Source organism: Palaemon carinicauda, chromosome 13, assembly GCF_036898095.1.
Source record: "Palaemon carinicauda isolate YSFRI2023 chromosome 13, ASM3689809v2, whole genome shotgun sequence".
Lineage (NCBI taxonomy): Eukaryota > Metazoa > Arthropoda > Malacostraca > Decapoda > Palaemonidae > Palaemon > Palaemon carinicauda.
In genome coordinates, this window is record NC_090737.1 from 136,983,592 (window position 1) to 136,993,785 (window position 10,194).

The window sequence follows — 10,194 nt, forward strand, 5'->3', positions numbered from 1 at the left end:
CATATGCGAGGCCCACCGAACCAACCAAGACCTCCATCAAGAGGGCTTCCCGGACAGAGAATGACAGGCCCCAGCTAACTGCTTGTCCTCTGTGGAGACAGGGGCCAACTCCACCAGGAAGATGACCCGAAGATACGCTCTCCGGAATGTAGAACCACCATTGGCAGACCTTCGTATGTGGCAAGAGGTTGACAGAGCTATGAGCTGAGGGAGTTCTTCGGAATTGCAACTACTTGAGCAAATTTTGTTTCTAAACTTGAAAATTTTATATTTAAACTTAGAAATTATGTTTTCAAATTTACGAGTCGTGTTCAGAATTGTGCGAATTAATTTACGAGTCTTGTTCAGAATTGTGCGAATTATGTTTTTAAATGAACAAATTTTGTTATAGAACATACAATTCTTTTCTAAAGTTAGGAATTTTGTTTGAAACTTACGAGTTTTGTTAACTTATGAATTTTGTTTTGAAACTTACAAATTTTTCTTTTGAAGCTTACAAATTTTGTTTATAAACTTAATTTTTCTTTTGAAACTTACAAATTTTGTTTATAAACTTAATTTCTTTTTGAAACTTACAAATGTTTTTAAAATTTGTAATTTGTTTTTAAACTTAGGAATTTTGTTTTGAAACTTATGAATTTTTTTTTTTAAACCTACAATTTTTTTTTAAACCTCCAAATTTTGTTTTAAAACTTACGATATTTGTTTTAATCGTGCAAATTTTTGTTTACACTTACGAATTTTATTTTGAAATGTGCGAATTATGATTTTAATATTTACAAATTGTATTTATAAATTGTTTTAAACTTGCAAATTTTATTTATACACTTAGGAATTTTGTTTTTAATTGTGCAAATGTTATTTTTAAACTTAGAAATTTTGTTATTAAACAATTTTTTTTTTAAAAGGTGGCAATTTGTTTGTGCAAATTTTTTTACACGTGCAAATTTTGTTTCCAATTGTGCGTAGTCTTAAAAATCATGTACAAAATACAAAATCATCATATTCATCATAGCGTTCCAATGAAACACTTTCTAATTATAATATTGATTTGGATAACAAGAAGGAATTTTACACGATGTACAAATTCTGGTTAATTCCTGTGCAGTTTAGTGAGCTAATTAAAAGTTTGAATTATTTTCCAAACACGAGTAAAGTTAAATTGCGGTGTTTAAATAAAAGGGTTTGTCACATTGCCAAGTGAAGCAGCTAGCTTTCAATTCCCTCCCACTAATGACAGGGAATTTAATTAATTTTTATATATGGTCTTTCTCCCTCTCTACTACATGTATGTCTCTAACATGTATATGAATCTATCTTTCTCTCTACTATAAGTGAGTGTATATTTCTATCATGTATATATGTATATCTCTCTACCATATGTATGTGTGTACATCTGTCTTCATCTCTCTACCATATGTATGTGTGTACATCTGTCTTCATCTCTCCCCGTACGTAAGTGCTAGAGGGTACCCTCAAGCAAGAGAACTCAACCTAAAGACAGTGGAAGACCATGGTACAAAGGCTATGGTTCTACCCAAGACAGTTTATTCCCTCCCATAATTATAGCCAGGATATAGATGAAAATGTATGGTTCTTCAAGTAAATAGCCACAACAGATAAGAAACATCATTTAGTATTTTATAAGGTGGATTTTGCAAGTGCTGTCCTTTCTCTCTTCCTACAAGTTACATAAATGTTTCAACTTAGCTCAAATGAGCCCATTCTAAGATGCGATAATGACGACGGGTGATGAAATGACAAGAGCAAAACACAGCAAGCTGCCTGAGCCTTAAAAAAAATCCCTTGTACCAGAGGCTAAAGTATGTTTTACCAAACTTTATGGATATTAGTTGCAAGAACCCTAATTTCAGAATAATCAGCAACCATGCGTATCTCTTCATACCAACCAGAACGATAGGATTGCACTATAAATTCAGTCTCAGAAATCTGCAAAAGAAAAATTTGTAACGGTATAGACTTCCATAATCATACAAAAACTTCTCAAACCTGTTCCTTTTGTCAGATTAAACTTCGCATCATTATTCACTAAGAACGAAAGTTAGTAGGCATCATGTTAATATAATGTTCAGAGGTGAAAAAGTTAGTAAGCACCAAGTTAGGTTAAAAAGTTAGTAAGCACCAAGTTAAGTTGAAAAGTTAATAAGCACAAAGTTAAGTTAGGTTAAAAAGTTAGTAAGCACCAAGTTAAGTTAGGTGAAAAAGTTAGTATGCACCTATTTAAGTTACAGAAATATAAAAATATGAAAGAATTTGCTACCACTTAAGTTAGTAACATTATTTCATAACTAGAAAGATAAATCAGCTAGCTTACCTCTGAAATATGAACAACTCTCTCCGTAAATGAAGAACCTCACACACTACAGCTATTATCTGAAGGAAAAGTCCCCAAGAACAAAACTCATAGGTTTCTTTATATCTTAACAACTTGAGGATTGTCTGTACTCCCAGGTAACTCTTCGTACCTTCCATGAATAAGCGAGTACAACAAATCTGGTCTAAAAAATCTGTAAAGGAAAATATTTGCAACTGTACGGACTTCTGTGATCATGCAACAGCTTCGAAACCTTTTCCTTTTGTCAGAATAAACTTCGCATCATTATCTACTAAGAACGAAAGTTAGTAAGCATCATATTAGTTTCAATTTCTACTAGGAAGAAAATGTTAGTAACAACCAAGTTAGTATAAAAAAAAATTACATCCAGCTTGACTACAAATTAGATTATTTCAAAACGGCATTGATTAATAGCTAGCTTACCTCTGAAATTTTATGGAAAGAGAAGTACGCCTTTTCACCAGATGCAGTACTTCGAAGATACTCCAGCAGCAATCTGTAAGAAAAATTCCAAGAAAAAGTTTCTTTATATATTAAGTAAACCTTTTACACTATTGCAGTACAGTATACTGACAAATAATGAAGGGATTTTGACGAAGGAAAAATCTATTTCTGGGCGAGGGACCTGTGTCGCCCAGTGAAATGATCCTTCTAGCACCATTTCTAAGGTATAAATACTTCTAATTATACCAGAGAAAAAAGTTGCATGGAATGCCAGGAATATACCCAGCTCACTCACCCTTATAGGGTGTCGTTATAGTAACTGGGGCGTGTTACAACCACTATCAGAGGTCCCTTACCAATTAGTCTTCTCCTTCCTCAGCATCCCGTTACTACGAGGTGCTGTTCTACATCCGCCTACTGCCCGCTACTATAGTTTTTTGAGAATTCTAACATCCAAGAAATCCAATCAAAAAGTCACAAAAGAACAACCCTTCATCATCCATCCATCCATATACCAAGGCACTTCCCCCAATTTTGGGGGGTAGCCGACATCAACAAAAAAACAAAACAAACAGGGGACTACTGTACTCTCTACGTTCCTCCAGCCCAACCAGGGACACAGCCGAGTTCAGCTGGTACTGCCAGGGTGCCACAGCCCAACCTCCCACAATTCCACCACAGATGAAGCTTCATAATGCTGAATCCCCTACTGCTGCTACCTCCGCGGTCATCTAAGGCACCGGAACTGCGTCACAATTGCTCGCCATTCATTCCTATTTCTAGCACGCTCTCTTGCCTCTCACACATCTATCTTCCTATCACCCAGAGCTTTCTTCACACCATCCATCCACCCAAACCTTGGCCTTCCTCTTGTACTTCTCCCATCAACTCTTGCATTCATCACCTTTAGCAGACAGCCATTTTCCATTCTCTCAACATGGCCAAACCACCTCAACACATTCATATCCACTCTAGCCGCTAACTCATTTCTTACACCCGTTCTCACCCTCACCACTTCGTTCCTAACCCTATCTACTCGAGATACACCAGCCATACTCCTTAGACACTTCATCTCAAACACATTCAATTTCTGTCTCTCCATCACTTTCATTCCCCACAACTCCGATCCATACATCACAGTTGGTACAATCACTTTCTCATATAGAACTCTCTTTACATTCATGCCCAACCCTCTATTTTTTACTACTCCCTTAACTGCCCCCAACACTTTGCATCCTTCATTCACTCTCTGATGTACATCTGCTTCCACTCCACCATTTGCTGCAACAACAGACCCCAAGTACTTGAACTGATCCACCTCCTCAAGTAACTCTCCATTCAACATGACATTCAACCTTGCACCACCTTCCCTTCTCGTACATCTCATAACCTTACTCTTACCCACATTAACTCTCAACTTCCTTCTCTCACACACCCTTCCAAATTCTGTCACTAGTCGGTCAAGCTTCTCTTCTGTGTCTGCTACCAGTACATTATCATCCGCAAACAACAACTGATTTACCTCCCATTCATGATCATTTTCGACTACCAGTTTTAACCCTCGTCCAAGCACTCGAGCATTCACCTCTCTCACCACTCCATCAACATACAAGTTAAACAACCACGGCGACATCACACATCCCTGTCTCAGCCCCACTCTCACCGGAAACCAATCGCTCACTTCATTTCCTATTCTAACACATGCTTTACTACCTTTGTAGAAACTTTTCACTGCTTGCAACAACCTTCCACCAACTCCATATAACCTCATCACATTCCATATTGCTTCCCTATCAACTCTTATCATATGCTTTCTCCAGATCCATAAACGCAACATACACCTCCTTACCTTTTGCTAAATATTTCTCACATATCTGCCTAACTGTAAAAATCTGATTCATACAACCCCTACCTCTTCTAAAACCACCCTGTACTTCCAAGGTTGCATTCTCTGTTTTATCCTTAATCCTATTAATCATTACTCTACCATACACTTTTCCAACTACACTCAACAAACTAATACCTCTTGAATTACAACACTCATGCACATCTCCCTTACCCTTATATAGTGGTACAATACACGCACAAACCCAATCTACTGGTACCATTGACAACAAAAAACACATATTAAACAATCTCACCAACCATTCAAGTACAGTCACACCCCCTTCCTTCAACATCTCAGCTTTCACACCATCCATACCAGATGCTTTTCCTACTCTCGTTTCATCTAGTGCTCTCCTCACTTCCTCTATTGTAATCTCTCTCTCATTCTCATCTCCCATCACTGGCACCTCAACACCTGGAACAGCAATTATATCTGCCTCCCTATTATCCTCAACATTCAGCAAACTTTCAAAATATTCTGCCCACCTTTTCCTTGCCTCCTCTCCTTTTAACAACTTTCCATTTCCATCTTTCACTGTCTCTTCAATTCTGGCGCCAGCCTTCCTTACTCTCTTCACTTCTTTCCAAAACTTCTTCTTATTCTCTTCATATGACTGACCCAGTCCCTGATCCCACCTCAGGTCAGCTGCCCTCTTTGCCTCACGTACCTTGCGCTTTACTTCCACCTTTTTCTCTCTAGATTTATCATACTTCTCTATACTATTACTCTGCAGCCATTTTTAAAAAGCCCTCTTTTTCTCTTCCACTTTTACCTTCACTCCACCATTCACTGCCCTTCCTCATGCTGCCTCCAACAACCTTCTTGCCACATACATCACTTGCAATCCCAACAAAATTTTCTTTTGCTAACTTCCACTCCTCTAAATTACCAGTTTCTCTTATTCTTACCTCGTCATATGCCATTTTCAACCTTTCCTGATATTTACTTTTTACCCCCGGTGTTATTAGCTCTTCAACCCTCACTAGCTCCCTTTTACATCCACCTACTCTATTCCCCCACTCTTTTGCTACAACTAATTTTCCTTCCACCAAAAAATGATCAGACATACCGTTAGCCATACCCTTCATCATAAAATCTTTAAATATTATTCATAATCAAGGATATGCAAAATCTTTTAATTATACAAATTGAAATTTAAGACAGCTCTCTAATTCATAGAATGGATATTATTAATAATTTATTTGCGGTAAAAAATATGAATTTTTTTTTTTCACAAAACTATATGTAATCTAAATATATTCAATAAACAATTGGGTCAATTGCAAACTACTTTCAATTCTCAACACACAGTAAACACTTCCAGAAGACTAAAATTACTGCCAGATCTTTGATCAGACAGCATCTATAACTTTTAAAATGCGTCCTAAGACTAAAATTACTGCCACCTCTTTGCTCAGACAACATCAATAATAAATAAAACTTTCAGAAGACTAGACCTTTGCTCAGATTGTCTTTGAAATTAGAGGCAAAGTTATAAAACTGGTAGAACAATTTAGAATCTATACTTGGGATGAACTTCAAGGCAGGAGGGAGGATGTGAGGCTAAAGTTTAAAATAGAATTAACAGTGAACCAATCTACAAAATTTGACCAAAATATATCATAATTATTGACAACTTTCTAAAAAAAAAGATAAATTACCACTGTATTAATAAATTTGTTCTTACAAAACCATTTATACTATAAATGACTATGTTGTATTCAAGTTTAAAGGTTTAAAGGCTGCTCATGAATGGCAGAGGCAAGGGACAGTGACAATGCCCTAGAGACTGACCATACATACATATGATCAGTGCCCAAGTCCCCTCTCAGCCCAAGCTAGGACCAAGGATGGCCAGGCAATGGCTGCTGATGACAGCAGATAGACCTTTAAGCTCCCCGAAAACATGTACCCTTAGCCTACAAGGATGGTAAGGTTGCAGCGACCAAAGAAACTAAAGAGCTAGCAGTATTTCATCTGACAGGCCTAAGCGGGTAATCTCTTCACGCATGCATAGGTATGTCTACGTTATTTAATTAATAAAAAAAATAAAGCTTTAAACTTACATTTTTACGTTTCAATTAGCTCAGAGTTGGTAAAAACTGTATGAAAATGGTGCAATTCCTAATTAAACCACCTGAAATAAAAAAGTGTCCTAATTTCAAGCACCCTTAGCCTACAAGGATGGTGAGGTTGCAGCGGCCAAAGAAACTAACAAGTCCAAGAATGTTCCTGAGTTAACAGTATTTCATCTGACAGGCCTAAGTGGGTAATCTCTTCACGCATGCATAGGAATGTCTACGTTATTTAATTAATAAAAAATAAAGCTTTAAACTTACATTTTTACGTATCAATAAGCTCGGAGTTGGTAAAAGCTGTATGAAAATGCTGCAATTTCTAATTATGACTCCAAAGCATCACCTGAAATAAAAAGTTTCCTAATTTCAATAACACTTTCCAAAGGTTTTTATATAAACATTAAATATTTTCTATCAGATTTGAAATGACTTCATTTATTTCAGCAGAACGAAAGTATGTTAACATCATATAATAATTACGCATGTGTAGAAGATATTTTTATCATATTTATCACCATAAAACTCAGTAAGGGGAAAAAATTTATTCAATAAACAAAAATTAAAAGCTTAAAACTTACCTCCTCAACAATAAATCAGCACAATTGGTTCTGCCAAGGGCATTACGGAAATGCTGAGCTTACAATTTATGACTTCAAAGCATTAACCTAAAAGAAAACATCTTAATTTCACAAAGATTTTACAAACCTTTAATACAAAAATGAAATATAAATTATCAGATTTGAAATGACTTCATTTATTTCAGCAGAACGAAAGTATGTTAACATCATATAATAAATACGTACATATGTAGAAGATATTTTTTCATATTTAGCACCATAAAACTCAATAAGGGGAAAATATTTATTCAATAATAAAGAATAAAAAGCATAAAATTTACCTTTTCAACAATAAATCAGCACAATTAGTTCTGTCAAAGGCTTTATAGAAATGCTGGTCTTCCTAATGTTGACTTCAAAGCATTAACCTGAAAGAACCCATCTTAATTTCACTGAGATTTTACAAACCTCTTACACAAAAATGAAATATATTTTATCAGATTTGAAGTGACTTCATTTGTTTCAGCAGAACGAAAGTATGTTAACATCATATAATAATTACACGTGTAGATATTTTTTTTCATATTTAGCAACATAAAACTCAGTAAGGGAAAAAATTTATTCAATAAACAAAAATTCAAAGCTTAAAACTTACCTCTTCAAATATAAATCAGCAAATTTGGTTCTACCAAGGGCTTTATTGAAATGCTGTGCTTCAAAATTATGACTTCAAAGCATTAACCTGAAATAACACACTTCTTAATTTCACTGAGATTGTACAAACCTCTTCTACAAAAATTAAATATATTCAATCAGATTTGAAATGACTTCATTTGTTTCAGCAGAACGAAAGTATGTTAACATCATATAATAATTATGCGTGTGTAGAAGATATTTTTTTCATATCTAGCACCATACAATTGAGTAAGCAGAAAAAAAATTACTCAAAAAAAAAAAATAAAAAGCTTAAAACTTACCTCTTCAACAATAAATCAGCAGACTTGCTTCTACCAAGGGCTTTATAGAAAAGCTGTGCTTCCAAATTCAAAGTATTACCCTGGAAAAACACACATCTTAATTTCACAGGTTCTATAAACCTCTTATACAAAAAGGAAATATATTTTATCAGATTTGAAATGACTTCATTTGTTTCAGCAGAACGAAAGTATGTTAACATCATATAATAATTACGCGTGTGTAGAAGACATTTTTTCATATTTAGCACCATAAAACTCATTAGGGGAAAAAATGTATTCAATAATCAAAAATTAAAAGCTCAAAACTTACCTCTTCAATTATAAAACAGGAGACTTGCTTCTCCAAAGAGCATTATAAAGATGCTATGCTTCCAAATCATGACTTCAAAGCATTAACCTGAAGGAAAACATCTTAATTTCACTAAGATTTTACAAACCTTTTATACACAAATGGAATATATTTTATCAGATTTGAAATGACTTCATTTACTTCAGCAGAACGAAAGTATGTTAACATCATATAATAATTGTGATGTGTAAAAGATATTTTCATAATTAGTGCCATAAAACTCAGTAAGGGGAAAAAATTTATTTAATAAACAAAAATTCAAAGCTTAAAACTTACCTCTTCATATATAAATCAGCACAATTGGTTCTGTCAAAGGCTTTATAGAAATGCTGTGCTTCCTAATGTCAACTTCAAGGCATTAACCTGAAAAAACTCATCTTAATTTCACAGATTCTATAAACCTTAAATACAAAAATGAAATATATTTTATCAGATTTGAAATGACTTCATTTATTTCAGCAGAACGAAAGTATGTTAACATCATGTGTAGAAGATATTTTTTCAAATTTAGAACCATAAAACTCAATAAGGGGAAAATATTTATTCAATAATAAAGAATAAAAAGATCAAAATTTACCTTTTCAACAATAAATCACCACAATTAGTTGTACCAAGGGCTTTATAGAACTGCTGTACTTCCAAATTATGACTTCATAGCATTAATCTGAAAGAAAAAATCAATTTCACAAAGATTTTACAAACCTCTTATACAAAAATTAAATATATTTAATCAGATTTGAAATGACTTCATTTGTTTCAGCAGAACGAAAGTATGTTAACATCATATCATAATTACGCGTGTGGAGAAGATATTTTTTCATATTTAGCACCATAAAACTCAGTAGGGGAAAAAATGTATTCAATAAAAATTAAAAGCTCAAAACTTACCTCCTCAACAATAAATCAGCAGACTTGCTTCTGCCAAGGGCATTACGGAAATGCTGAGCTTACAATTTATGACTTCAAAGCATTAATCTGAAAGAAAACATCTTAATTTCACTAAGATTTTACAAACCTTTTATACAAAAATTAAATACAAGTTATCAGATTTGAAGTGACTTCATTTATTTCAGTAGAACGAAAGTATGTTAACATCATGTAATAATTACAGCATGTGTAGAAGATATGTTTTCCATATTTAGCACCATAAAATTCATTAAGGGGGCAAAAATTAATTCAATAATAAAAAATAAAACTTAAAACTTACCTTTTCAATAATAAATCAGCAGACTTGCTTCTACCAAGGGCTTTACAGAATTGCTGTGCTTCCAAATTATGACTTCATAGCATTAACCTGAAAGAACACAGCTTAATTTTACAAAGATTTAACAAACCTTTAATACAAAAATGAAATATATTTTATCAGATTTGAAATGACTTCATTTATTTCAGTAGAACGAAAGTATGTTAACATCATATAATAAATACGTACATATGTAAAAAATATTTTTTCATATTTAGCACCATAAAACTCTGCAAGGGGAAAAAAATCAATTCAATAATGAAAAGTAAGACTTAAAACTCACCTCTTTAACAATAAATCAG

The 10,194-nt window shown here is 33.9% G+C and overlaps 2 long non-coding RNA genes across 2 annotated transcripts; both read right to left on the reverse strand.

Moving 5' to 3' along the window:
* Positions 1-1,428: 1,428 nt before the first annotated feature.
* On the reverse strand, positions 1,429-2,852 carry LOC137652107 (uncharacterized). Its single transcript, XR_011046190.1, has 3 exons — positions 2,780-2,852; positions 2,336-2,528; positions 1,429-1,950 (listed from the first exon to the last, which is right to left on the reverse strand). It is a non-coding gene; the product is annotated as an uncharacterized lncRNA (long non-coding RNA).
* A 5,124-nt stretch (positions 2,853-7,976) lies between these two features.
* LOC137652108 (uncharacterized) lies at positions 7,977-9,315 on the reverse strand. Its single transcript, XR_011046191.1, has 5 exons — positions 9,227-9,315; positions 8,926-9,012; positions 8,611-8,697; positions 8,301-8,380; positions 7,977-8,065 (listed from the first exon to the last, which is right to left on the reverse strand). It is a non-coding gene; the product is annotated as an uncharacterized lncRNA (long non-coding RNA).
* Positions 9,316-10,194: the final 879 nt, after the last annotated feature.